The 26,594-nt window shown below is 40.0% G+C and overlaps 1 protein-coding gene across 5 annotated transcripts in view; it reads right to left on the bottom strand.

Moving 5' to 3' along the window:
- CNOT4 (CCR4-NOT transcription complex subunit 4) overlaps positions 1 to 25,987 on the bottom strand; it is a 76,441-nt gene extending 50,454 nt beyond the window's left edge. For 2 of the 5 annotated variants that reach the window (XM_033514829.1, XM_033514828.1), the window contains exon 1: positions 25,632 to 25,986. The gene's annotated coding sequence lies outside the window, so the exon portion shown is untranslated. Of the gene's footprint in view, positions 1 to 25,631 lie in introns of all 5 variants that reach the window. The other 3 variants (XM_015627711.3, XM_015627712.3, XM_033514830.1) reach the window with 3 other exon arrangements.
- Between the last annotated feature and the right edge of the window lie 607 nt (positions 25,988 to 26,594).

Here is a 26,594-nt window from a genome sequence, read left to right as displayed (position 1 = left end):
GCAAAATAGCTATACCTGTACACATTTGTATACAGCAAATCATATATCACAAATTGTTGTCAATATTGCAGAGATCATACATGTAATACTAAAAAATAATCTGTCAGCTCCTGTTAAATATGAAATATATTCCATCTAAGCTATTCTGAATTCCCTAAACCGCTAATTACTGGGAAAAAGGATACTACTCTATTCCTTGCACCTTTTCTTCAGAGCATCTGCTACCAGTCACTGTCAGAAACATGATCTAGATAGACTGACTTGCCAATCATGCAGCAACCACAGGTGGCTATTAAACAGGCTGCTTGGGGAATGGAGTGTCTTTATGGTGCTCACACTGCACTCCATCTAGCATGAAACGCTTGCACTCGGGGTATTGACACACCAGTGTACCACAGTTCAATTTCTCCACAATGCTGTGTTCTATCTGGTCCCTACTATGGTGCTACATTCTCTTACACATGATCTACAGATCAATTTACAACTTAAACTCCAAAATTCACAAAATTCAAAAAACTCAACATGCCACCCCAAGTCACCACACCACCAATACCCTTCCCCTCTGCACTGCCATTCAGGATATTCTTCCATATCATGACACAGCTCAGCTCTCTGCTTGTCTCCTAGGCAGTCCTCTCACCATCTCCCATTTTCAACTGATCTCCTGGCACCATTCAGGCTATTCACATTTCTGTAGGATGCCTTCACCCAAAAAAATGAAAAAACCAGCATTTGTTCCAGGCTTCCAGGTATCAGAGTTTTTATCAGTCCATCTCATTCTTCACAGAAGAGGTGAGAACATGCCATTCTATAATAAGTTTCTTGTGTTAGTTTGTATTAGATTGCATACTTAATAATAATGGCAAATATTCTCAGATCCAATTAGAAAGAACAGCTCAGGTCTGAAGAACTCCACATCCTTTACAGAGCAATGACCCAGAAATTCTTACACACACAGGAAAAATCAGCCCACTTGAGGCTGTAAGACTATTTGAATATAACCATTTGCATAACCCTGCCTGCAGCCATCACCTTCTGGATAATTTTCCAGAAGGATTTACTTTTGACCTGTTGCTCCAGCTGCATTAGTTCACACAGACTTAATATTCCAGCTGGTCTGATCTGAAAGTCATGCCATCACTGAAGAACAATCTGGCACAGAACACCATCAATATAGTATGCTCAGAATGAAGCATATGATTTTTTTTTTAACTTGTATTCAAGAACAGCTCAGCTTTTATATTATAAAAACTCCTGATTTGCATTTTCACAGTGCAGCATGAGGAAGAGCACTGTAACATCTTCAGATGTCCTAGCCTGTCTATCCAGCTATACTCTCTAAAACTACAGCAGTTATACTGTCCAGTACAAAAAACCTGTAAGCAGTTTTCTTATTAATTCCTGGGTATTTGTTATCCAAATGAAGGAAAAAGAATATGCAGTAAAACCTCCTGCAAACAAATCTCCAGAAATTTAAGTACCTATTAGATAACTGCCTTCCTCCATACCAGAAGAATTATCTCTTATTTTCCCCTGAAGACACAGGTACAGAAACATTACCACACAAAATGTAACTAAAGAAACTAACTTGCCACCACAGCAAAAGCACACTATACATGAAATTTTTCTCGGGATTTTTTACAAAAATGCTAAGATCTTTACTTGTTAACAGACAGCACTTTTACTCTTGGGGGAGTAGTATCCAGTAGCTAACACACACACTTCTGAAATTATCTTGGGAATAATACTTGGCAAGTTAGAGCTGCTAGGGGCAGGTGGGGAAGAAGCACAAAAAAGGGGGATAGAAGCTTATCACACTGCAGAGATGCATACTCTTATTTGTAGCATCATGAATTATAAAGACACACATACATTCCTTTAGCCACCAAGAATTACCAAAATGGCTTATAGAATATTAGCGATAAAACCCAAATCAGCATGATCACAGCTTATGGCTTCTTCTCTCAACCTAAGCGTATCAGGAACCTTCCAAATTCTTTCAACTCGCCTTATGAAGTGCCCAGTTGTCACAGCAATATTAAGTGATAACAAACCAGGGAAGTATAGCAGCCACATACTAGTATCAAAAATCCCTCACACAAGACACATGGCAAGTAGTAAATTTTCTGTTTATGCCTAAATGGGAGGATTGACCACCCCACATGCCTTGCCTCTAGTCAAGAGCCCCCTTGAACATTGTGTTTTCACAGACTGTTTGAGATGCTTTTCTTGAATAGAGTCTAAATCAATGTATGAGATAACCTTTTTTCCTTGTTACTGAGACATGAATAAAACTAAGAATTATTCACTCTGAAGCTTAATAACACAGCTGAATACACATCAGACCTAGGGTATGGGAGATCCAGCTGGGGTTAGTAACTACTCCTCAATTCCCTTCCATAGCATCCTTGGAATTAGGAAAGCAAAATAAGACACCACAAAATCCGAGACAGAAGAAATTTTAAGTAATTCCCAAAGTTTTTTATGTATGTGTTGAAAATTTATTTAGAACAACCTTCAAAAAACAGGTAACAGAAGACTTAATATTTATTTGTTTCCTCTCCACTTTCTCAATTAAAATGTTTTTATTAGCCTTCAACTCATGCCGTTGTCCAATATTTTCAAATAACTTGACCTTTACAGAGCAACAGAGTTATTATGCAACTTTCAAGTCATTTTACACAGCAAACATGAACATAGCATCAGCCTAATTACTGATTTCTGAGCAACAACAGTATTAGATCTCTTGTGCTTTTCCATAATCCATGAAAGCAAAAAGACTTTTTAGTTGGGTTGGAAGGGGAGAAAAGCACCAAAACAAGTTTAAGACAGGGAAGGAAAGCCTTATACAGCTCATGTATAGGTTCTGGATGAGCAGTGATTCCAGCTTGAGTGCTTCTGCTAATCAAGTAATAATGCAAAGCATTGAGCTCAGAAGAATAAAAACTCTTTGTCAAAGTCCATGCACTTCTCAGTGCACAAACTCCATCTGGAAACTCACTGGCAGCTAATGCCAGAATTTAGAAGACTGGCATAAAGTATGCTATGTGACACATTGATTGACAAGTCAACAGCCACACAGAGTACTACACTGGAGATGCTGTCTTATACTAGTATGAAGCACAAACTACTACTGCATCACTTCCCTGGTCACAAACTGTGAAGCACCTATGTCAATGCCTCCCCTAGCAGTTTGTATTTTATGTCTGATATTAACTCGGGGAAAAAAAGAATCATTTCACTCTGAAATTATGTGGATGCTTACAAACCATCCAAATCAACACTGATTCTCCAGACTATAGCTTTATTCCTCACAATAAATCCTGTGTCCTACTGAATGCCATGAAGCAATGGAGCCTTCACAAGTCTTTTCAAGTATGAACTGTGATAATCAGAATAGTTTGAGTAACACAGATACAGTATCAGCTTTAACTGAAGACGACCACAAGAGATTAAGTAGTGAGAATGATCAACCCCCCCACCCAGTAATAACCATACAAGCCATGCTGGAAAAGGTCAAGATGAAGTAGAGACAGTAAAATTATTTACTTAAAGACTATTAAACACTTGATACTTCTGGACCTAGCAGACACGGTGTAGGAGCAATAGACAGTTGCTGTCACTCCTCTACATAGGACAGAACGCGAGGACAATTGTTGGAGCAGTAACAGCTTCTGACAGACTACCAGATTTTTTGCACTATACCATTTAAAGTATTTCCAAGTCCAAACCAAGTATTTTGCCTTTTAGTGACTCTGATTATATATGGTCAGACCAAGATGAAGAGTTTGGGTTTTTTTTTAAAACAGGTAACTCAGCAGTAATTTCTCTTCATTTAACTCACAGTTTTTGAATATGCTGTGGAATAGTTTGTGAATATGTTTTGAATAAGCTCACTTAGAAAAGAAAGAAAGAGAAGGAGAAAGAAAAGAAAAGAAAAAAAAATCAAACAGATCTCCTGACTGTGTTCCTGATTCAGCACACAAAGAACAATGCCAGAATTTTCTCTTTAGGAGCATCAAACCAAAGTTAATGAAGTTGCACTTTGAATTTTCAAGAAAAATACACTGTTTGGGAAAAAGAGAATGACAATCAGCAATCAGTTACAGAATGCTGACATGTGAATTGACATTCCCAATCACTAAATATTACAGAGATCTTGAATCTACTAACCCATAGTCTAGAACTGTGATTTCATGCCTCCATTGATAATTATAGAAGCTCCAATGTGTTAGTACACATGGCCTGAAAAGTTGGCAGAAGTTTCTCCCTCCATACGTGCACATTCATTCTTTATCCAGTACTTTCCAATACAGTTTCTACTTCCTACAAATAAGGAGCAAAAATTTATAAAATCAAACAATTAATGCTTGATCTATTTTGAAACAAATTTCAATGAGGTAAAGAATACATCTCTTCACAAACTTTTTATGCAAAAGAGCTATAAATTCTAGTTAATATTTATTTTAAGAGCCATTTTACTTAAGAGTTTCACTGTGTTTGTCTCTACAAGTTTGTCACTTATTTCCAGGTTTACTTTTACGAAGTCCTGTCAGTGACATATGTTGATCAGGCAACTGGGGAGGAGCCTAGTTCTTAACTGCTGAGCCTGTACTTCACAGAGAAAACATAGGGAAAGCATAAAGATTTTCATATTTAACTTACATAGAAAAAGCTCTCCCACCATAATTTCATTAAAAGTCCTGAAGATGGTTACCAGGAGTTAGTCAGGTGACAGATACATACTCCATGAAATTTCACAGCTCTTTGTAGAAGTACATAAGGAGATTATGTTGGATTTTATGAATTACATTTCTGATCAACAAAACCTACAAGAAGCTAATTTAATATTACAAACTGCTGAATCAGCGACGTAACCACACTCGCACTACGTGCGCAGAATTGCGGCTGCATTGCTCTTATTTTCACACTACAGGTACTACTACTACCTGACATTACCAGAATTCACTGTTGTATCATAGTGCTTTCATTTACAAGACTTTAAAAGACACCATAGCCAAATCTACAGCAAAAAGCATTTCTGTGTCCAGCAATACCAGATACTATTCTGGATAAACATTTACCCATAGCACTGAGATACTCTCCATAAGTATGCTTTTCTCGTCACTAGGAACTAAGAAAAATTTGAGGAAGATATTAGTTAAATCAAGATTCCTTTGATCTATTTGTAAAGTGGAAGGACAGATGTTTCTGTAGTATTACTTGAACATCATTACACAAAAAAAACAACACACTTATAACCCAGCCCCAAAACTTTGGCATTCACAGAAGAGACTAACTGATCTACTGCTAGCATCACTTGGAACAAGCTGCTTGTGACCATAGTATTCTTTACCTGTTATTATAAATAAAACTTTTTTCTTGGCACAGCATGATCTCAAATAACCAGATTCAAGCACCTCCTAATATATTGCAACTTCATACATAATCTGTACAGATTTGAAATCTTAAACATTTGAAGAAAAAAGGACCAACCTGTGTACAGTCAGTAAATTACATGTCCTCATACTGCCTAATTAAGAAGAACTCTCCTCTCATGTTTTTCATGCTGGTACTGTTAATTCTTCTTAGCATTTGGCTTTCAACAGCCAAGAAGGCAGTTTTAACCTAAAGAGCAACAGAAGTAAATTCTGGATAGGAGCAGCATCAAAACACACAGAGCTCACAGTCATGAAGAACTACAGGTACAGCTACATGTAAAATGTGCAGGGACAAAAAAAAAAAAATAGAGAGGCTATATGCACAGTTTGAGCAGTGTCCATGAGGGTCCATATTTATCACCTGGCAGCAGCCTATGATCAACACCTTCTGATGATCTTTCTCCACCTAGAGGGAATCTTGACGATCTTCAAGCATTTTCTGCTTGAATGCTCTTAGCTGGACAATATAATCAAGAGTTCAAATCCATGCATTTTTACTTTGCCTTGGATAAAATTTCTGGGAAGAAAATTAGTTAATCATTTATTTGTTCAGATTAAGAGTTTGAGCCCACTTCTGCCAACCATTTGCGGCCAAACTTTACATTAATGCTGTATTTATGATAAGGTAAGTCAGAGTCAAGTCACATGAGCCTGTATCCCAGTGTTCCTTCCAGTTAGCTGCTAAAGTAAGCTTGTTGTCATTTTATTCTGCCTTCATAGGTATAAAACAGAGGAAAAGAAGGCTAGCATGGATCAAAATAACCTATCATTAGGATCGAAGGCATGAGGATCTACAATGGATCAAAAAGCCAGAGTTCTTCCGTAATGAGGAGGATGGCAGGAGTACAGGGAACATCCTGCAACCAGTGTCAGTGAGCATTAACAAATTATCACATGTAGCCTGGGCAGGTTCAGAGAAACCCCAAGTCCCCTCAACAAGGGCAAGCACCCCAGAGAGGTCAGTACCACAACCAAGCTGCTCTTCACTTTTTCTGGTGATCAAACATACAATGTCAACAAACAGGAATGAGAGACAAAGTCCCTAGGTAGACATTCATACAACCAGCACGCAAGCATCTACTCATCTTTACAAAACTGGCACTATCAAAGGAACTTGAGAAAAGCCTAAATCACTTCTTGGGGAAAAAAACAACTCCAAACCAATCACAGCCCAGAGTCATGGTTCTAAGAATTAATTCAGTGTGTTCGAAAACTTTTGATTTACATGATAATCACACCAACAAGTATCAAAGAATTGCAACAAAGGAGGTCAATATATGAGCATTTTGTTTTAAGAGGCTATTGTTAGCCTTTTAAGAGTAGTTAATCAAGGTGAGGTCTTTTCCTTGCCCCTCCACAAAGCACCTATACTGTGAAATAGTAACATTAAACCTTGAAAGTCTAGCATGTTAACCCAAGCTGCAAGCTTCTTAGCACCATTTGTTTTACAGAAGAATCACTCATTTCTAAACAAGGTCCATATAAGTGCTCAACCATTGCACTAGACATAAAGGAGACATCATACATTACATGTACAGAACCTCTCTTGCAGAAGGGGAATTCAGGGGGCTGGTGCTAACAAAGCTGAGATGATTGTAGTAACACCACCTTCACAAGAAAACACCCAGATTCTTCTCAACATAGGACTACACAAGATTTCAAGAGCTAAGGAGAACTCATAAGAACATAGTATTATCTATGGATTAGGTTGCTATTGAAACAATCAATGTTTGAAACTCTAACAGAAAACTCATACCATTGTTAAGTGTCACATCCCTTATATTCAGGACCAGCTTTCAGAATATATCGGCAAGTATGCTGCACTCTTGGAAAATCTAGAACTTCTTCCTTAATTGTATTAGAGACTAATGAAAATAGACTTAGGCAGCTGAATGTTTAGACCTCAGTAAAATCTGAAAGCACTTGTAAAATGTTTCTTACATTTTACAAGAACAAGTTGAATGAGTTTGCTTTGTAGCCTTCCACAGCAGCTGAGATCCCTGCCTTTATGAAAGGTAGTTTACCACACTACGGCTTCACACCCCCCAACCTAGTATGGTTAAAAGACTGTGGAAGCATCAAAAAGAGCAAGTGGGGAAAAAAAGTTAGTATGCCATCATGACTTCCCAGAAAGTTGTAGCTTCCCTGAAAATCCTTAGCTTGATTACTAATGCCCCAGAAATACTAGTAGAAAGTTGTCTTGCATCAGTAACCATGCAAACATTTTTTGTTTGGGGGCAGAGATGTGAGTGTCAGGAAGACAGTTTTTTGGACTCTATGCCTATATTGGCTACACATTATTCTCAGGGACAACTAAAAAGCTCTGTTTATTGTGGTCTATTACAATGCCAGACTCTGCATGGCCAGCACTGTGATAATCACCGTAAGTTCTCACGGCTGAACACTGCCAAAGGCTACACAGGTCTCTCTAGATAAAATGTCAGGAACAGAGATTCTAGGGAAGTCTCAAGGCAGTAGGTCTAGAATATTAAATGCAGAGAGAATATTTTTGATTCTTGATCAGTACTGCAATCCATCATAAGTCTTTCAGCAGAACAATCCTTTTTCTTTCAAGACAGTGGTCATGAAAGAGGCCTCTACAGGCTCAGGAATGCTTTCTTAGTGTTTCCTTTAGAGAAGTTAAACCCATGCAAAAGTGTATCAAAGCAGGCCACCAAGAAATAGTTATAAGCTGCAAGGACTTCTTCAAAAAACAAAGAGCACCTAGTATTTTATTCAGAACATAATTAGTACCAAACAGCAATTTGAAAAGAGCAACAGATTCCAAACCAGCCTAACACTACAAGTAGCCATGTAATCAATCTATCACACACATCAATTTAGGATCGGTAATTCCGAATCAGAAGTGAATCAGAATCAAGAGGTGTCTGCACCCTTACGTCTCCTTACTCTTCCAGCAAACTGGGCCAAGTACACCAGCTACTCAGGACAGATTTGTTCAGTGTGTCCAGACTAGCATACAAGACCCCTGGGAACAGAATCCAGTGAGCAGCAAAACAGCGATCTCTTCCCCTGCTATGACCACATGTTTGAGATGTGCTGTTAATGACTCTTGTGCTTTGGTTTTCAGTGCTCAACAATTTCTGACTACTCTTCTGACAATGTCAGTCTCTTTTCATTAAGACATTCCATTTACAAAGATTTGTGATATTTGAGTCTTGGACATCACTACAGCATTACACATAGCCTAAAAATTGATTCTCTATAAAAAAAAAACTGATGCTCTGAGTTTGGAGGAAAATAATTTCCAAATCTTTTTAAAAGGGATAATGGCTAACCTATACAGCTGTTATAAACAGCCATAAACCCCTGCTAATCAAGGTATTTGAAAAATTAATATTCAATAAACCTAAATCAGCCCAGTTGTATTCTGTAATAAAAATAACCCACTCACTCTGTTTTACTGTTCAGAATTTCTAGGGTCTTGGCATCAGGAGGCCAAATAATAATGAACCAGAATGAAGTACAAATGTGTGCTTTTTTACATTTATGCTTACTAAGGGTACTTACTACAGGACAGACGCCACCGTCTGTATCTGACATGCAATATACTTTAGGAAAAGTTAAGCACAGAGTGTAATTTGATAATTAAAAGTCTTTCAAAATTAGTCTTAAAGACACAGATACTCTATCTGAAAAGTATGTGCAGAAGTAAGAAAATAAAACAAAGCGTCATATTGTACTGCTACTTTTGTGTGGGTTAGTGTCTGTGATTCCAAATATATAATAGAAACTTCACAGTGTGGCTTAGTCTTCATCTGCAAGGTGCTGAATAATAACTAAGTGCTTTAAAGAGCAACCCAAAACCTATATTACTGTTCATACATCTGAGTGGAGCGTTTGCTGCTGTCCCTAACAGCAATGTCCACTTTCAAAATGAAAGCACTAGATTTACTCCCCGAGTTACACAAATATATTTCTCAACATTTTTTTCTGAGGACTTGAGAGAGACAGCAGCAGAGTATCATATTATTCAGGGATATGGCACCCAGGTTATCTGCTTCCTGACAAGGAATAGTTTACGCATTCCAGGTTCTTTTAATACCCATCTGCATAAGGGCCAGATCCATACAATAATGAAGAGAGGATAAAGTAATCTGTACAGACCGTAAGACCACATACAGTATCTTTTGCTCCTCTGACTTCATAAAGTTACAGATTTTTATCTGATTTTTTATCTGATTTTTAAGTTTCTGGCCACTTGTCTTTGGAAGAGGTTAGTGCTTTATCCTTACCTACTGTAATAGAAAAGGCTCATGACCAGTATTGTGCATACAGATCGGTAAATGAGATGATATTGAGAGTTCACATTGATAATGCACGTGGAAAGATGCTGGTATCTCAGACTGTCTATAAAGCATTACTGTGGCTGTAGACAGCTGACAATAAATAAGTCAGGCTGAATAAAGGCACCTTCGGTTTTGTGGTGTTCTCCTGCCATTTTATTTCCATTCTGTTTATTAATATCTGGTTATGTATGCAGGTTTCAACTACATCACTATTCCCAAATTTATACTAGAATGTCAGATAAATTCCCACCTCTTATATAAACAGCAAACCTTTGGAGAAGGATAAAGTATTCTTGCTACTGCTGGAACGTCAGCAACTCAATTCCCTGACCTTGTGGAAGGAAACGCTCGTTGGGTGGAGTAGGTAGTGCAGAGAAGAAATCCAGTTATAGAGTAATAGAAAAATAACATCCTCTCCCAGGCGGAGGAAAGCATGCTGACATCAGTCAATGGCAAGGACATGCTTCCCACTGCCCCATTCCTTAGGGTAACAGATTACAACAGCTGCCAGGTTAGCTGCTTTCTCTGTAAGGCAAGAGCTCCAAACCAACCACACACTATTTACACTATTTCTCCTCCACAAGGAATCTCAAGGTAAAGAACTACGTTCCCAGTAACTATCTTCCAATAAAAACTCCAATTTAGTTTTTGAACTTTCATATGAAAATAATTTCTATGAAAGACTAAAAATTGTTATGAACACTTTTAAAAGGGCATTAATAGTCACAGGGGTTTTTAAGTCCTTGAAAAACATGGCTATGCATAAGACTAAGAATGTTAGAACACACAGAATATTCCCTCTAGATTAAATTCACAGATGGCATATAAAATAGCACATCACTATGCAGAATAAAGGTTTTCGACATTAAGTCACAAGTCACTTTACTACACCTGAACACAGAGGTACCAAAGACAAAGCATGTGCCCACAGCACATGTCTTTTTCCTTCAGCAGGACAGGGATCAAGCACAGCCACAAGAGATGAATGTGAACATGAAGGGAAAGACAACTTGTCTCCTAGCACAGCACACCTCTGCAGAGTCCTGAGACTGCCAAAGATGAAGAAGCCACATCGTTGTGCCTTGCATACACTCCTACATTCATCCCACTCTAAAAAAGCCACAGGGTTTGTAGGTTGAGATTGCATCTTTTATTAAACCAACACATACAATGAACTAGCATGTTGATCTAACACAATGTACTATCTCTGCATCCAACAAGACACTACTTCTGCAGCCCTCATCTTGGACAGGGGAACAGGATGACAAAGTTGGACGCTTTAAAAATTCAGTAATTACTGACTGATATATTAAAGGTCCTATTTATAACTTATATTCAGCACTTGATACAAAGCTACTGTCCCAAATTTTTATCACCATTAAAGATAAATTTATCTTAAGAGTCTGCATAAGAATTAAAATTAATAGCAATTTACCTTGTTACTGTCAGTGAACAGCAAAAGGAGAAACACTGTTATTTGGAAAGTAAATGGATTAAAATCAACTACATCATGACATCATGACAGAGAAAACAAATAGCCACACGTAGGGGGTGGGAGGGGTAAAAGGAATCCTTAGGATGCTCTTGGAAAATACACATTGTAAGTTATCCACTATAGCAACATCTTTACAGATGAGGTAAAAGGACAAAACTAGAGCCTTCAGCATATTTTAACTGAGCAGTAAAATAAGCATCTTGCATCAGTTTAAATGGGACCAAAAAATCCCTGTAATATCTATTATACATTAGACAGTCATTAGACAGTGTCTCTAATAGGCAGAATTATCATTGTGAACATCTCAAGTACATCTGCTTTCTATTCAAATGTGTTTACACATCTCGCATTTGCTCTTTTCTCACAGATCAACACAAATTTGGGGTATAGGTGACAAAATTCATTACATACATACATATGTAAATAATGCCAAGTATTTTACACAGAACTGCAGTGGCATACTCTTAGAATTCCTTATTACCATGCACAGAAAAAAACCTTAACTTGGAACAGCTTAAACTGAAAAGTTCACTTTACTGCTCTCCACAAAACACAAGATCTGCTTCTCAACTTTCATCAACCTTTAAAAGCCATTTCTTCCTTCAGAATCATTTTCTTATACTAATTATCTATAACAGGACTATGATGCAGAATTGAACATATATAAGTACCCTTCCTCACTACCTTTCAAAAAAGCTTACACTTGTTACAAATGTTACATTTCCATTTTTAGACAAAGACAATTATTACAGATGTAATCCACAGATGAATTATATAGTAGGGAAATAAACAACCTGCAACAGAAAACACCTTTTTATGTTCAACAGTTTCAAGAAAAAAAGAAACGAAGAATAGTACTAGAAACACAAAAAGCTCACTCAAACACTTCCTTTACAGCATTCTATACAAACTCATGTATTTATTATCGATCCCTAATTAGTTTTACTTTGCAAGTGCCATTAAACACCTACAAGTCTTAAGAGTCAAAGAGTGATAATTACGGTCCAGTGCTTTGTTTTTAAAGAAAATACAAGTCCTAATGCACTGAAAAATTACATATCCTTCAGATTTCATCTAAGGGCAATACTGACATAATAATGGGTTAGTTTAAAAACACTTTTCTAATTACTCAAACAAAATTCCCAAACCTGAAAAAGAATACCTGAAAAATCTGGCATAACTAGTGTAAAGGACATTACCTATTGGTATAATGCAAAGATGATAATTGCTAAGAACAGATTTTCCTTCATTCTCCCAAGAGACTCTGCAGAAGATATGAAACACCATTACGATGTTCAACACCTAATTTTATCTTTCATTAGGGGCCCTATTCATAGTCCAGATCATCACACTGAAGCTACCTAAAGGTCTTAGACTGAATTCTGCCATAAGATAAATCATAGTGTACTTGCAGTTACAAATTGGAGAAATTACTCTGGATTATCAAAATTGTGCTTTTTAGCCAACAGAAGTAACGTGTGTTTCTCCTGCTTTCTACACAGACACAACTCCAGAAACAAACATTTAACCAAATACAGCACTGTTGCTACTCCTGGGGCTTTGGACGAAGTACCTAACCTGAAGGACAAACAAGAAAAACCTTACAAGGGAGACTGGAATAAAAACACCCACAACCACCCCACACACACAATCCAGCCCAACTTCAATATTAAATCACTTTTATACCAACAGACTCTTAGCCTGACTACAGCTGAGGAAGGGAAATGTCTGCAAAACTGCAGTACCATGGACAGTGTACAGAAAAGTTGATAGAATCATAGAATAAGCCGAGTTGGAAGGGACCCACCAGGATCACGGAGTCCAACTCCTGACCCACTGCAGGACACCTCAAGAGTCACACTATGTTCCTGAGAACATTGTCCAAATGCTTCTTGAATGTGTCACCTACAACTGTACACTCCAAAAATTCTATCCCTTCCATTTAAAAAAATGCCACCCTCACTCACCCAACCCCTTCTCATCCCCCCACACCTCTTCTGCCCTGCCTACCCCTCCTAAAGAGCCTGCAACCATCCGACAGGGTACTTCAATCACAAGACTCCTCCCACCTGGTTTCACTTACACCAATATCAAATTTCTGGGACTGGGCCAAAGTGTGGAGCTAGTCTTGCTTGTTCCTCATGATACCTGCATTGGTGTAGAAACATTTCAGGTGTGGTACTTTGTAGCCAAACAACTCCTGAAGCAATTAGAGGGATCCCATTAGCACTCATTTTCTCAAGTTTTAAGCACATCATCCCATTGCTCATCACTGGCAATCCTGGTATTTTCCCATTCCCTTTTGATCATTTTATCAATTGAGATTTTAACCAACCACATGGAACTTTAGGAAGATAGACATCCTGTGTCAGTGCAAGAGATTAAAAGATTCTGCATTACATCCATGAGATTCAGTATTTACATCAAAGAGTAACTTTAACTTTAAATAAACCTAAATAAGCATTTCCACTGAAGCCACAATATTCGCTTTAAGCCTATTAACACAGAATCAGAGAATGGCCTGGATTGGAAGGGACCTTAAAGATCATCTCATTCCAACATCCCTGCCAAGAGCAGCGACACCTTTCACAACAGACCAGGTTGCTCAGAGTTCCATCCCTCCTGTCCTTAAGTACTTCTAGCGATGGGGCATCCACAGCTTCCCTGGGCAACCTGTGCCAATGCCTTACCACCCTCACAGTAAAGAATTTTTTCTAGTATCTAAGCTAAACCCACTCTTAGTCTGTCGCTACATGATGCTGTAAAACGCCCCTCTCCATCTGTTTTCTAGGCTCCCTTCAGGTACCGTAAGGCTGCAACCAGGTCACCCCAAAGCCTTCTCTTTACTGGGCTGAATAATCCCAATTCTTTCAGCCTGTACTCACTCAAAGAAGAGGTGCTTCATCCCTCTTAACCTCTTGGTGGCCTCCTCTGGACATGCTCTTACAGGTCTGTGTCCTTCCTGTGCTGGGGACCCCAGAGCTGGATGCAGCACTGCAGGTGGGGTCCCACCAGAGCAGAGGGGTAGAATCCCCTCCCTCACCCTGCTGCCCATACTCCTTTGGATACAGCCCAGGATACAATTGGCTTTCTGGGCTGAGTGCACATTGCTGGGTCATGTCCAGCTCCTCATCCACCAGAACCCCCAAGTCCTTCTCAGTGGGGCTGCTCTCCATCTGTGCATCCTCAGTCTGTGTTGATATCAGGGATTGCCCTGACCCAGGTGCAGCACCTTGCACTGGTCTTGTTAAACCTCGTGTAAGTTTATAGGCTCATCATTGATTTTTAGTTTCAAGCTCTAACATGGACAATTTTATATTCATGAAGTTGAGGATGATTTCAGTTTTTGGTACAGATTGACAGAATAATTCCAGTTGGAAAGGATCTCTAGGGCTCCCTATTCAACCTCCTTCTCAAATCAAAATCGGCAACTTAAGTCTGTATTACAGTGTGCTGTATCAAGTTGGGCATCAAAACATTCAAAGCTGGACACTGCAGAACCTCTTTCACCTGTCCCAATAATTGTCCCACTCCATATGGAAACATGTTCATCTTAGATGAAGTTATTTTCATTCTTGCCTGCTGTCTCTTGCCTGACTTGACACACTGCAAGCTTGGCTCAGTATTCTCAACAGCACGCCCATAGGTACTCCAACCATTAGTTCCTCCTTTCCCAAAGTCTTTTCTGCAGCCAGAGGATGCACTTCCCTAACAGCAGACAGAATTTTAGCAAACTGTTACTTCTTACACACATCTGCTAGATTTAAAGTCTTCCAACACAATACAAAGTTTTGATTCAAAGCAGCTGTTATCTTTATTCCTGCACTTCCCCAGATACAACTGTAGGAACTAAGACCTCATACTAAAATATGCTCTAGTACAAGCTAAAATGAGTTATACATTGCCTTCCTTGCTCACTATAACCCTTCTCTACAATGTACAGCAACTCTAAAGAGAACATATCCTGTTCAACATCTTTTTCTAAACTAGAATTAAAAGTTATGGCTGAATTTCTAAAAAAAAAATCATACAGTTGAATGAAGAGTTGTAGTTTTACAAGCTCATATTTATACACACACAGAGATACTTACATGGAAAAAAAGATGCCCTGAACTGAAGGGGAAAGGAAAGACCAACCAACAACCAAGCCTCAAAGACCAGAAATATATCAAGGAGGAGAATAAGAGTACTTATTATTAGGGCATTGTTGGTTTAGACAAAAACCAACAACAAAAAATGAAGACATTAACAAAGACACCACAAGTATTCCAGCACCTGGAACAAATTCCTGGTAAGGTATAGTACCCTATCAATAATTACACGCAGATGTTCCTGTATCAGTCTTCCCAATCCTCCAAAGCTACTTATCAGACAACAGTAAGATATTTTAGGACAGTAACAGCTCTTCAGAAAAAGTCCCACACTCTGACAAAGCAAATAACATCAGGAGCTATTAACCACTGGAAAATTCACAGTATGACTAGTCAGTCAAGAAATCCCAGAGATAGGGGAGGGAGAGAAGAAGAAATGTATCCAAAGCTTTATCTCATACCTCCTATCAGTATGTTGTGCTCTAGCACTTCTCAGAAGAAAAGGCTGGAGGGGGGCTACATATACTGGAAGAAACAGTGATGCTTCCTTAACGGAAAAAAAAGCAATCTTCTCCACAGGCCTCCATATTTCTCTGGAAAACCCACATGCTCTATTTCATTCACAGCTCAAGGGGAGCAAATATACCAGAAAAAGGTCTGTATTCCTCATCCAGCCTATTAAAAAAAATCCATACAAATAAAAAAAAACAAACCAAAACCAAAACCCTTGCACAGGCTTAAAATCATTCTTCAGAATCCTTGAGAAACTATCTAGAAATACAGGGAACAAGGAGGATTTGGTCAGCTTCTTCAACCTCATCCTAAAACTTGTGAGACAGCAACCACCACCCCCAGGTTCACTCTCAGCCATTTATTTACACTCAGTATCTTTAGTCACAAGTGGAAAAAAGCAAACTTGACTTTTGCAAAATGTGACAATGTTTGCTCCTCACTACAGAGTCAGGAGAGGCAAGTCAGTTTAAGCCACAGCTAAATGAACAGTGGACAACTGGGAATCAGAAAATTATTTGTTGAATAACAAACTGGGCCCCCAGCACAATAGAGGAACCTGCTTCAGCAGGTGCAAGAAAGGGCCAGAGATGAGCAGAGGACCGCTGTATCTCTCCTATGAAGTTGAGGTTGTTCAGCCTGCAGAATAGAAGGCTCCAGGGAGATTTGGATAGCAGCCTTCCAATATCTAACAGGGGGCCTACAAGAAGTTTGGAGAGACTTTCAGGAAGTGAAGCGAAAGGACAAACAAAGGGTAAAAGTTTTGAACTGAAAGAGGGTCGATTTAAATTCTAAGTTAGGAAGAAATTCTTCGCTACACGGGTGGGGAGGCACTGGAACAGGCTGTCCAGAGATGCTGTGGATGTCCCATCCCTGGAAATGTTCAAGGCCAGGCTGGATAGGGCTTTGAGCAACCCAAACGAGTGAAAGGTGTCCATGCCCATAGCAAGGGTGTTGGAGTAAGATGATCTTTTAAGGTCCTTTCCAAACCAAACCATTCTGTGATTCTATGAACTTCTCTATACTTTCCCCTTTAAACCTAAGTCAACACAGAAATGCCTTAGAACTTAATTGTATTTAGGCAGTGCTCAAGGCAGGAAACCAAAATACTACAAATTAAGGCTGTGATCCTACAAACACTTAAGCAGTAAATTTTACCAAATGGAATAGATTAATGAAGTAAGAGAACATGTTTGAAACAGAGAAACACTGCCCACATTTGCAATATTAGCTTCAAAAATAAAAGTTTTATTATGACAATTCCCTACCATGAGCACTGCTGTTACACAATGTAAGTCTAAATATGTAAATACACAAGGCACAGTGGAACTGTAAAGATACAATGGAAGTTTAACACATACAAACCCCCTTCCACTTTATAGAGACTGCAGTTATACCAATGTACCTACACTTAGAATTTTTCAAGAATGAAGTAAAGCATTAGCCCCTGTAGCTAGTAACTGCAAAGACTGATGGAAAAAAATAAATGAGTGAACCATTTCAGTTTTTTCTTGATGTGTATCTGGCACGTAAAGTCAACTCCAAGTAGAGCACACATTCTTTGCTCAAATTAATGGCACTATCTGAAAGTAGGTGGAAATGAGGCCTGTGGCTTTTTTCTTGTTTCATGCTGAAAATGACAAAAGGTGAAGCTTCTCTAAAATCTGAAATTCTCTAGCACATAATTCAAGGCAATAAGGTATCTCTTCTAGTAATTTATAAAACAGCTGGATAACATAAAAGGTACAGCTAATTAAAATACAAGAGCAAATAAATCCAATGAACTATCAATTCTATTAGCTGAAGAAAGAGATTGTCTTGTAGTTCAGTATGAAAAATAAGAATACTATGCTTAAGACATCATCTGCTTCCAACAAGAGCAGTATGCTGTTTCAATAACATGTACTGACATCTGAGTCAACAGAAAATGGTAACAACATCTACCATGTTACAATCACACTCAATCCTGGTTTGGAGGTGGTTTGGCTTCTACAGAGAATACTTAGATTTTTACTTTACTTTCCATTCTGTAATTTAAAAAATGAGATTTATTTCAAAAAGCAAACAGTTAATTTAATAAGAAGCACAGAAAAGCTTCAGAGTGGAAGAACCCTCCTATCACTCATACTCCACATACCTGCTAGAAAGAAAGGTAGCTGCTTTGTACAATATTCACCCACATCATAAATACCCATTCCCACATATCTGATGCACAAGCAACAATTGCCTACTTCTGCTTTTCAGGAAAATACATATTTGTTACTACAAAACAAAGTTGAGAAAGATCAAGACCTGCATTGAGGGAAGCACCTTTATCCCAGTGAGGATACATAGAGAACTGCATGAAGATAATCCATACACTGTAGTAAACAAGTTTTAGAGACACACATATAAAGCAATTTCTCAGAAGAAGAAAGGGAGGACAATGAAAAGTAACAGTATCAGCTTCCACAAATTTAAGCAGGATGCATAGTATTGGATTTATATAAATTCTTTCTACTGCTACCTTCACTACCTGGAGCTGCATTCACTCAAGGAGGTGAAGTTAAGGAGACATTTGCTGAATGAAATCCCAACCAATTTGTCAGATTGTGACAAATATACGTTATAAAAATCACAAAAGTTCAAGTTGACTGCAAATATACTTGCCCAACATACCCTTTAAATGCAGTGAATTTTTTAATACTAAGAGACAGCTCTGAGGTTTTACCAACCAAGACCAGCTGAATGCAGTTCCTTTGGAGAAGCCTAAGCCCATATAAGATGCAAACCAAAACCCGTAAGAAAATCAAACAACCGCCTTGAAAGAACAGAACTGGCTGATAGATTTTCTTTTAAAACCAGAAGAAACAAAATATAAAATGAAGACATTAAGGATGCCTCAGAAAAACTTATGCTGATGTCAGCTTTGAGAAGATGCTCTTTGATATCTGACTTCATATTTATTAAATAAAAAAGTAAAACAAAAACCAAAAAAAAAGCACAGAGTGACACTGAGTCCATCTCCTTCCTTATACTTTCATATACTATGGTATTTTTTAAGTCCATCACAAGTCTCAGGAAAAAACAGTACAATCAAAAGATGCTGCACTGCACCTCTGCAGAAGTTACCTTCACCATGCTTTCAGAAGTGGCACACACTGAATACAGCAGAAACAACAGCTGGTACTAAGTGGCTCATTTGTTAAGAGTGGATGACTACAGCATTGCAAATGCCAAAAGGAACCCGACCCTCCCTCTCACCTCATTACACCAAATTACATATGTTTGAAAACAAAGTTCGCTTCACCTCTGGTCAATAGTTCAATAGATATGTGCAAAGAATTTTTATCAACGACCCTCACAGTAACTGGTATTAATTATGAGGAGAGGCAAAATAACCATTTTACTCCAAAACTGCCTGTTTTCTGCCTCTTCACTTTACTTATACTCTATACTATGCTCAAGGAATAAAAACCATGTGCCACTGCAGGTTGCCTTATAAAGACAGCTGCGTAGTGTTCTCTTTTTGGACACTGAAGTCAAAAACAAATAGCTGGTTTCCCATGAAGAGATACTACAGAACCAATTATAAGCATTTTCTGCCTAAGGTATGGTGTTTTCTTCGGACTGTTAGAGTCATGTGGTCACACAACATAGTTGGCTCTCACCAACTGTGAGCTGTGCTCACAAATACACGTGATGTGTATTTATACTGTAGTAACCAGAAGAATAGTTCTCATACAAGGTAAGCCCCTGCCCCACCCCCAGAGAATCACAAGCCTCAAGTTAAATCAGAATGAGACCATGAGAAAAAAAATTTAAGAAATTAGTATCTCTAAAAGGGCTCAATGAGAAGAGGAAGCCATTACACTGGTGAAAACATGAGAATTGACATACCTTGAAGCATGCTTACCATTATAACCACTATTCAAGACTCAAATGAGACTGTAATCCAGTCAGATGATAACACTACCTGTGTGCAGAAGACAGCCTGATATAAGAGCTGCTATTTCCTTAAACTTCCCAGCTGTTCTTCCATATTTTCAATGTACACTAACAGTTATGTAAAGGAAAACCAGTGATAGTCTTCTAGTTTCAGATTTTCCACCTATGTTCTAGCCAGTTCTAACCAGTTTTCAACTAACTGTGAAACCACATTAATATGTTAAATATATGTTTTACTAAATGAAAGGATTAGCAAAGGAGCTTTCAAAGATGGGAAGAAGCTCTAACTTCTCTAACATGGTTCCTGAGTTACAAATTACTTGACCCTTAACCTAGGATGAAGTTTCATAAAAGGGAAGATTACCTGCTTAGGAAAAGGGACTCAACATGCTAAATGATCAACAGAAACACATGCAAGAAGGCCCGTTGAGAGGAGCAACAGTTACATGATAAATGGCAGTAAGATTAAGTCACTACACAAATTGGATTAATGCTACTGGGCCTCTCTCATTCAGACTGGTGTGTTTAACATAACTTCAGGAGTTTAGTTCACACTGATTGAAGGAAACGCATTCAAATTAACTATTGGGCATGCTGATCTATAAACAATAATTTTGGCCTAGCAAGTTTTGGCCTCTTATTTTATGCTAGTTTAAGAGCTCTCAGGGGACAGACTCATTTTATGAATGAGATACCGAAGACTAATTCTAGATTTCATTCAATGAAAAAAAGTCACATGTCATGAAAGCAGGAGCTCTTCAAAGACAGGGAATAGTTTCTATTTTTGCAATGTCCAACAGCCCAAGGTAATATCTACAGATCATAGAGAAGCTTTAAGTCTTTAATTGACAAGCACAGCTATAGCTACACATACCTATCTTCATTCATTATATCTGGAAAGAAGACAAAGAAAGACAAAAAAGTAGCTGAATACTTTCTCCCCACAACTAGTGATTATTGCTGCATACTTCTTCCCTATCCTGCTTTTCTATAATTCTAGGCTGCAGCAGAAAACAAACTCTGAACAACAGCCACCACATGCTTACCTATCTGGGACATAACCTTCATCAAAACTTCTATCACAAACTCCCTCAGGTAGGCAGTTCCAAAGTACATACAAATATAATTACTTCCTCCCAGTCCTGCACTCAAATTCTGGGGTTTTTTTTAAGACAGCAACTTACTGTAAGATGTAATAAGAGACAGGTTTAGAAATAAAAAAACTACTCCTTCTGTAAGTACAGTATTTCATACTCAAGGTGTTTTAGCTCATATATCTTGCAATTTAAAATTAGTATACACTATTCAAGCAGGATCCACATTAAATCTATATTGGCGAAAGAAACTTCAAACCAAAATACAACATGAAGCCTGCTTGCAAATAAATCTCATCTGTCGAATTCAGTGTTCCTGAAACAAATTAACCTGAAAAACTGTTAGCAAGTCCTCCTATGCAGTGTATTTTATCCTACAAGGAGTAAGATTGCTACCCTTTTAGTTACTACTTTTGTGTATCAAATCTTATATGGAAGAAAATGTTTAAGAACATTCACACTGGAAAAAAATAAATGACCCTTCTGTTAAGCAAGGAAAAGATTAGGCCTCAGCAGTCTGAAACATAAGCACTTAACTGCAAAAAAGGCCTAAAAATGGGCCAAAGTAAAACCTGGGATGAAGCACTACTTGCAAATCACAGTACACACGCCTATGACATTTTCTGGCCATCCCTACAAAGCTCATGTGATCCTGTTCCAAATTTGAAGAACTCATTAGAAGTGAAGACAGTGTGCTGCCACTTTTGCAATTTGTTTTGAAAAAAGAAAACAAGGAAACCAAACCCTAACAACACAAAAACACCACCCCAAATTTCTAGTACTAATAATTGATACTTGCAATCAAATGTAAAATATTGCAGTATCACCTTCCAGCAATGAAAGGCTGCTAAGCTGAGAAAAGTAAAACACTCAAAGCCCAGAAAGGGACAGGACAAGAACCTGCACTACAACAAGGGACCCTCCATCTCACAAACAAGATATGCAGAAGTACAATTATTTTACATCAGATTTTGTAGTCAGTTGAAACCCACCTTGTATTAGGCATCTATTGCTCTCAAGACAACAGTGAGCTAGAAGAAACAGATGCTGGAATCACAGCATGTTAGAAAGCTACTCACAGACAGATGAGATTCTCCCTTCTTCCCTTTCAAGAGAACAGAACCAGCTCAAAATCAGACAGCACTGATCAGACAACAAGCCTTAGCAAAGATCCAAGCTCCCTTTCCACCAAGTTCAGTAACATGTCTGCTTGATCTCTACATTCACCTTTATTTTTAACTCAGTGACTAAAGGATAAAAAAATTCCCCTTATACTGATCCCAACCTATTTTTCCCCAATTTGAAAACCAGCAACAGATGAAATACTTTAATAAAAATATACTAATGACTGATTAATCAATATGAAATCAACACTAACATATTCTGCTCCAGAATAAAAACACAGTACATAGCTTTCAGGATACACAGGGAAGGATGAAAAGTCTCATTCCCCTGGCCTGTATTTGTCTCGATAGCTTTGGATGCAGGCTTCCTCAAGTTATTAAAGCACATGCATGGGATTTACGAAAACCTTATTTTGTGCCTACACGTTTAGAAAACACTTGCAAGCTGCATTTAAATGATGGTAGACTCCTACTAGAAATACCTGGGAGTTGTCAAGTTCTCAGAACAGCCAAGTGGAAGGAAAGAATAAAAAACATATCACTACAAAACTTACTTGATCTTAGTACTATGTGGAAATCACTAGTTTAAACACCAATTCTTCCCTTTGAGCTGATGCAGCCATTCTAATAACAGCTAAGCAGAAGCCAAAACCATGTATTCTGAATACTCACTAAATCTGTATAATCTTGAACACAATTTTGAAATAAGGAAACAATGAAGATTCCTTTTACAAACTCATGCAAGAAAAACACCATCTGACATAACCAAGCACAGAAAAGTTTCTGGTGTGACAGAAAAAAACCTCAGTTTGGTAAAATAATGCACCTAACTTCTCCAAATAGTATAATGCAAAAATGCACACATGCTTTTACTTAGAGATGTTATATTCATATTTCCTACTAGACACTTGCACTGCCTTCCCAGTTTAATTACACGAAGAACCAGAAGGTCTGAGCAGCAGCTCAAGCCATACCAAACCATTTGCTGCTATACTTAATTTTCCAAGTCTGGAAAGTGTTTACAGTTGTTAAAATCTTAAAAAATCTTAACCAACATTCTGAAAGGAATAAATGTATAGACTATTCTCCAAGAAACAAAGAGGGCAGCCCAGAGGGATGGGGACTATTTATTCATAAAGCTCTAGCTCCTTACACAGTTACTATCTGATAAAAAGGGGACTAAGCAGGTAGAAAGATAAACACAGGGGAAAAAAAAAAAAAAAAGCAAGCATGAACATCTTTGAAGAGAGAAAGCATTCAGCAGGACAGGACATTGAAGTAAGGTAAGTTATGCAGTCTTCCACATATGCACTTACTCAAGTTATCACAGCAATACAGCGTAACTGCAAGAGGGACAAGAGGTGCTTTGTACAACCTAAGGCACTATTCTCCGTGTGAAAGTTTAGGAACCCTTGACCCTAGCAGTCTTGCTGAGCAAGTAATTTCTGTTCAGCATGTATTAAGGCCTATAGATCAGCCTCATCTTACCAGAGCAACCAAGGCCCAAGATGCAATCTGTGATCAGCCACTTAACAGTTACCTGTGCTTACAGAGCAGTCTAAATCTTATTTATTTCAAAGAGGCAGGTGAGATTTTGAGAAATAGCTGCCAGAGTTCAGCCTTCAGGGCCCATACTTAGGATCTCAGTCAGAGCTATTTTAAAAACATTTAAATCACAAATAATATCCTAACTTCTATAAACAATAGCCATGAAGGAAAACATGTATTTCTACATAAAGACTACTTTTAATTAAATAAAAAAGCTACATACTTATGTACACTCTCTCACCAGCCTTTTTAATCCAAGATTTTTATTTAGTGGCCACTCTAAGGATGTTGTTAAACTTTCTGAGTTACCAAGAAACTTGTAGAGCACTATTCCTGACAGACACTCACCACCTTTTCTCTGTAAAGAAAAAAACTGTTAGGATCCTCCAACACTCCTAATTTTAAAAGCTAACAAAAAGGCACCTGAAGAAACATGCAAATCAAAAGAAGACAAAATTTTTTCACTGTATTCCCCTTTCCAAAACAATATTTTCCCCTAAAATGAACTCGGTTTACAATTCAGCCAAGTTTAACTGCCAAGCATTTCTAAACACTTGCATGTGTTCATCTTGTTTATGAAATGGAAACTCTATCTCAGAATTCCAAAAGCCTAAGGTGCAGCACAGCTGAATCCTAGACCACAAGTTAGATCACTACGTTATTACAGAGGTGCTAAGAAACTAGCAGTATATTTGACTATTTGTAGGCCATCTGAAACTAATTCACTCTCTTGAGTCAAACAGCTGTTTTATTCCCTGCTCTTCATAAGCCTGTATTTTATTTTTTCTCTTTCCTTTTTAAGCAGTGAAAGGGGCTAGAAAAAATTTCATTCTTCTACATACTCATCTTTCAGTATGTGTGCTCTTCTGTTAGTGCCAGACACCATGTTTACATGAATATGAAGTCAAAGTACAGGGATGTTCAAGTCAAGACATTTCAAAACTAAAGCCAAATACAGACAGTTAAAACACAGAGAGTTAGAAACCTGTACAGGCTCAGTAAACATGTGACTGGCCAACATTAACTTCTAAAACTTTTGGACAGGAGTAAGCCAACATCTGCACGTCTAGCATTTCCACAGCTTTAACCAGCTGATAGGTTTTGCTTACATTAACACAGGCTCTGGAGAGAATTGCTTTCTCCTGTGAACGGCATACTTGGTATTACCACACTGACAGAAGCATACAAGCCATGGACAATTAAATCCTTTCTGGTATGGTAGCAAAGCATTTTAAGATAATTATCTAGTGTATTTTCCCTCCCCTTTCCTGTACATACAAAAGCACTGGCTTCTCACTTTTAAACTGGCAGGTAGAGCTGTAGGACTGTCGATAGAAGCAGGACAAGCACTCATACACACAACCTTGTCATTTGCTTCTGCTAATGCACAAAATGGAAAGGGCTTCTAGGATTTTGCAAGCATGAGACAGAAAGTTACATACCGGTTATTTTACTGACAGACAAATCTCAGGAGGGGTTGCACGGACTGTCCAAAATAACACCAAAATTAAGAGGCTGCCATTCACCATCTGTTTGCCTCTCCCTCAGGAAAAAAGTGCATATCACAAGAAGAAATGGAGCCTGGCTCCAGGGAAGAGGAAGAAGGGGAGAGAGGAAATTTCCACGCAAATTCTAAGTGAATCACGCCGCGATGCCCGCGCCTGGCCGCGCCGGCCTGCCCCGGCAAATGCGAGCGGTTCCGGGGCCACCGTCCCTCCACCACCCCGGCCGGTGGCCCGGCCTGGCCCAAGGGCTTCTCCGCACCGGAGGCAGGGGGCGAGGAGGAAATAAATACAGCCTCCTCCGGGCAGCTACATGGAGGGAGCCCCTTCCCCGGCGCCCCTGGGGAGGAGGAACCGCCCGCTCGCCCCCGCGCCCTCTCCTCACGGCCCGGTGCCCTCGGCGCCCGGCAGCGGCCCGGCGCGTCCTCCCGTCGCCGGGGCTGCACCGGCGGGTGGGCTGCGGCCTGCGCCGTCCCAGCGAAGCCTCGGCGCTCTCGTAGTCAGAGCGGCCCGGCTCCCCCCCGCCTCCTCCTCGTCTCTCCTTCCGTCCCTCCTTCCCTCCCCGGCCCGGCCTTCAGCTCACACTCACCCGCCTTCCTCCTGCCTGCCCGGCCCGCGGTGCGTGTGCGCGGCTCTCCCTCTCAGGCTGCCCGGCGCGGCGGGGGCGGCCGGGCGGGTGGGTGAGTGAGTGAGCGTGCGGGAAAGGAGGCGAGGGGAAAAGGAGAAGGGTGGGGAGGGAAGGAGAGAGGCGGCGAGGAAAGAGAGAAGCGGAGGGGAGAAACCCACAGCGGCGCTCCTGGGGCGGGACGTGCGGCGGCGGCCGGTCGGGCGCTCGGGCGGCTGCTCCGACGACCTTTACGCGAGGGACGGACGATCTCCGAGCTCGGGGCGCTCCGCTGCCAGCCCGGCCACCATCTTACATTGGGGAGACTTGCCCCGGACGCCGCCCCCGCTGCGCGTGCGCTGCCGGCAGTGGGCGGGGAGCGGCGCGGGAGGGGGGACGGGGCGCGACGGCAGCGGCCGCGACGGCGCGGGGCGTGACGGGACTTGTAGGCGGCGGCGGTGGCCTGGGCAGCGCGGGAGAAGGAGGAGGCGCCGGCGGCGGCGGCCGTAGCACGGTGCTGGTCCTCTTCGGCCAGGCCGGGGATCCGAAGCTCTCTGTCTGGCAGGGCCGTCCTTCTGCCCTGCTTCGGGGAGTCCCCGTCTGTAAACTCCCTGCAGCTTCAGGCACCTGTTGCTGGGCATTAAACCGCGCGGTTTTCAAGCACTGGGTTGATTTATTTAAAAATATTTTTTTTCCTGTCATTGGTGTTGCTTTGGGGTTTTTTTTTTCCCCTGCCGGGTCGAAGCGATACGGAAGTACCCCGTGGGACTTGTTGCTGGCTACAACGCCAGGGCATGTGCTGTGCTGTTCTCCCAGAGCAGCTGACGGGGCTGTCAGCGGCTCGGTCGGCGCCGGACGCCGCTCCCGCGGAAGCCGCCGCGGGCAGCTCCGCCTCAGGCGCGCCCGGCCCTGGCCCGCCGGCAGAGCGGGACTGCGCCCTGCCGCCGC

Source organism: Parus major, chromosome 1A (assembly GCF_001522545.3).
Source record: "Parus major isolate Abel chromosome 1A, Parus_major1.1, whole genome shotgun sequence".
Classification (NCBI taxonomy): domain Eukaryota; kingdom Metazoa; phylum Chordata; class Aves; order Passeriformes; family Paridae; genus Parus; species Parus major.
This window is presented reverse-complemented; position numbering and strand designations above follow the sequence as displayed.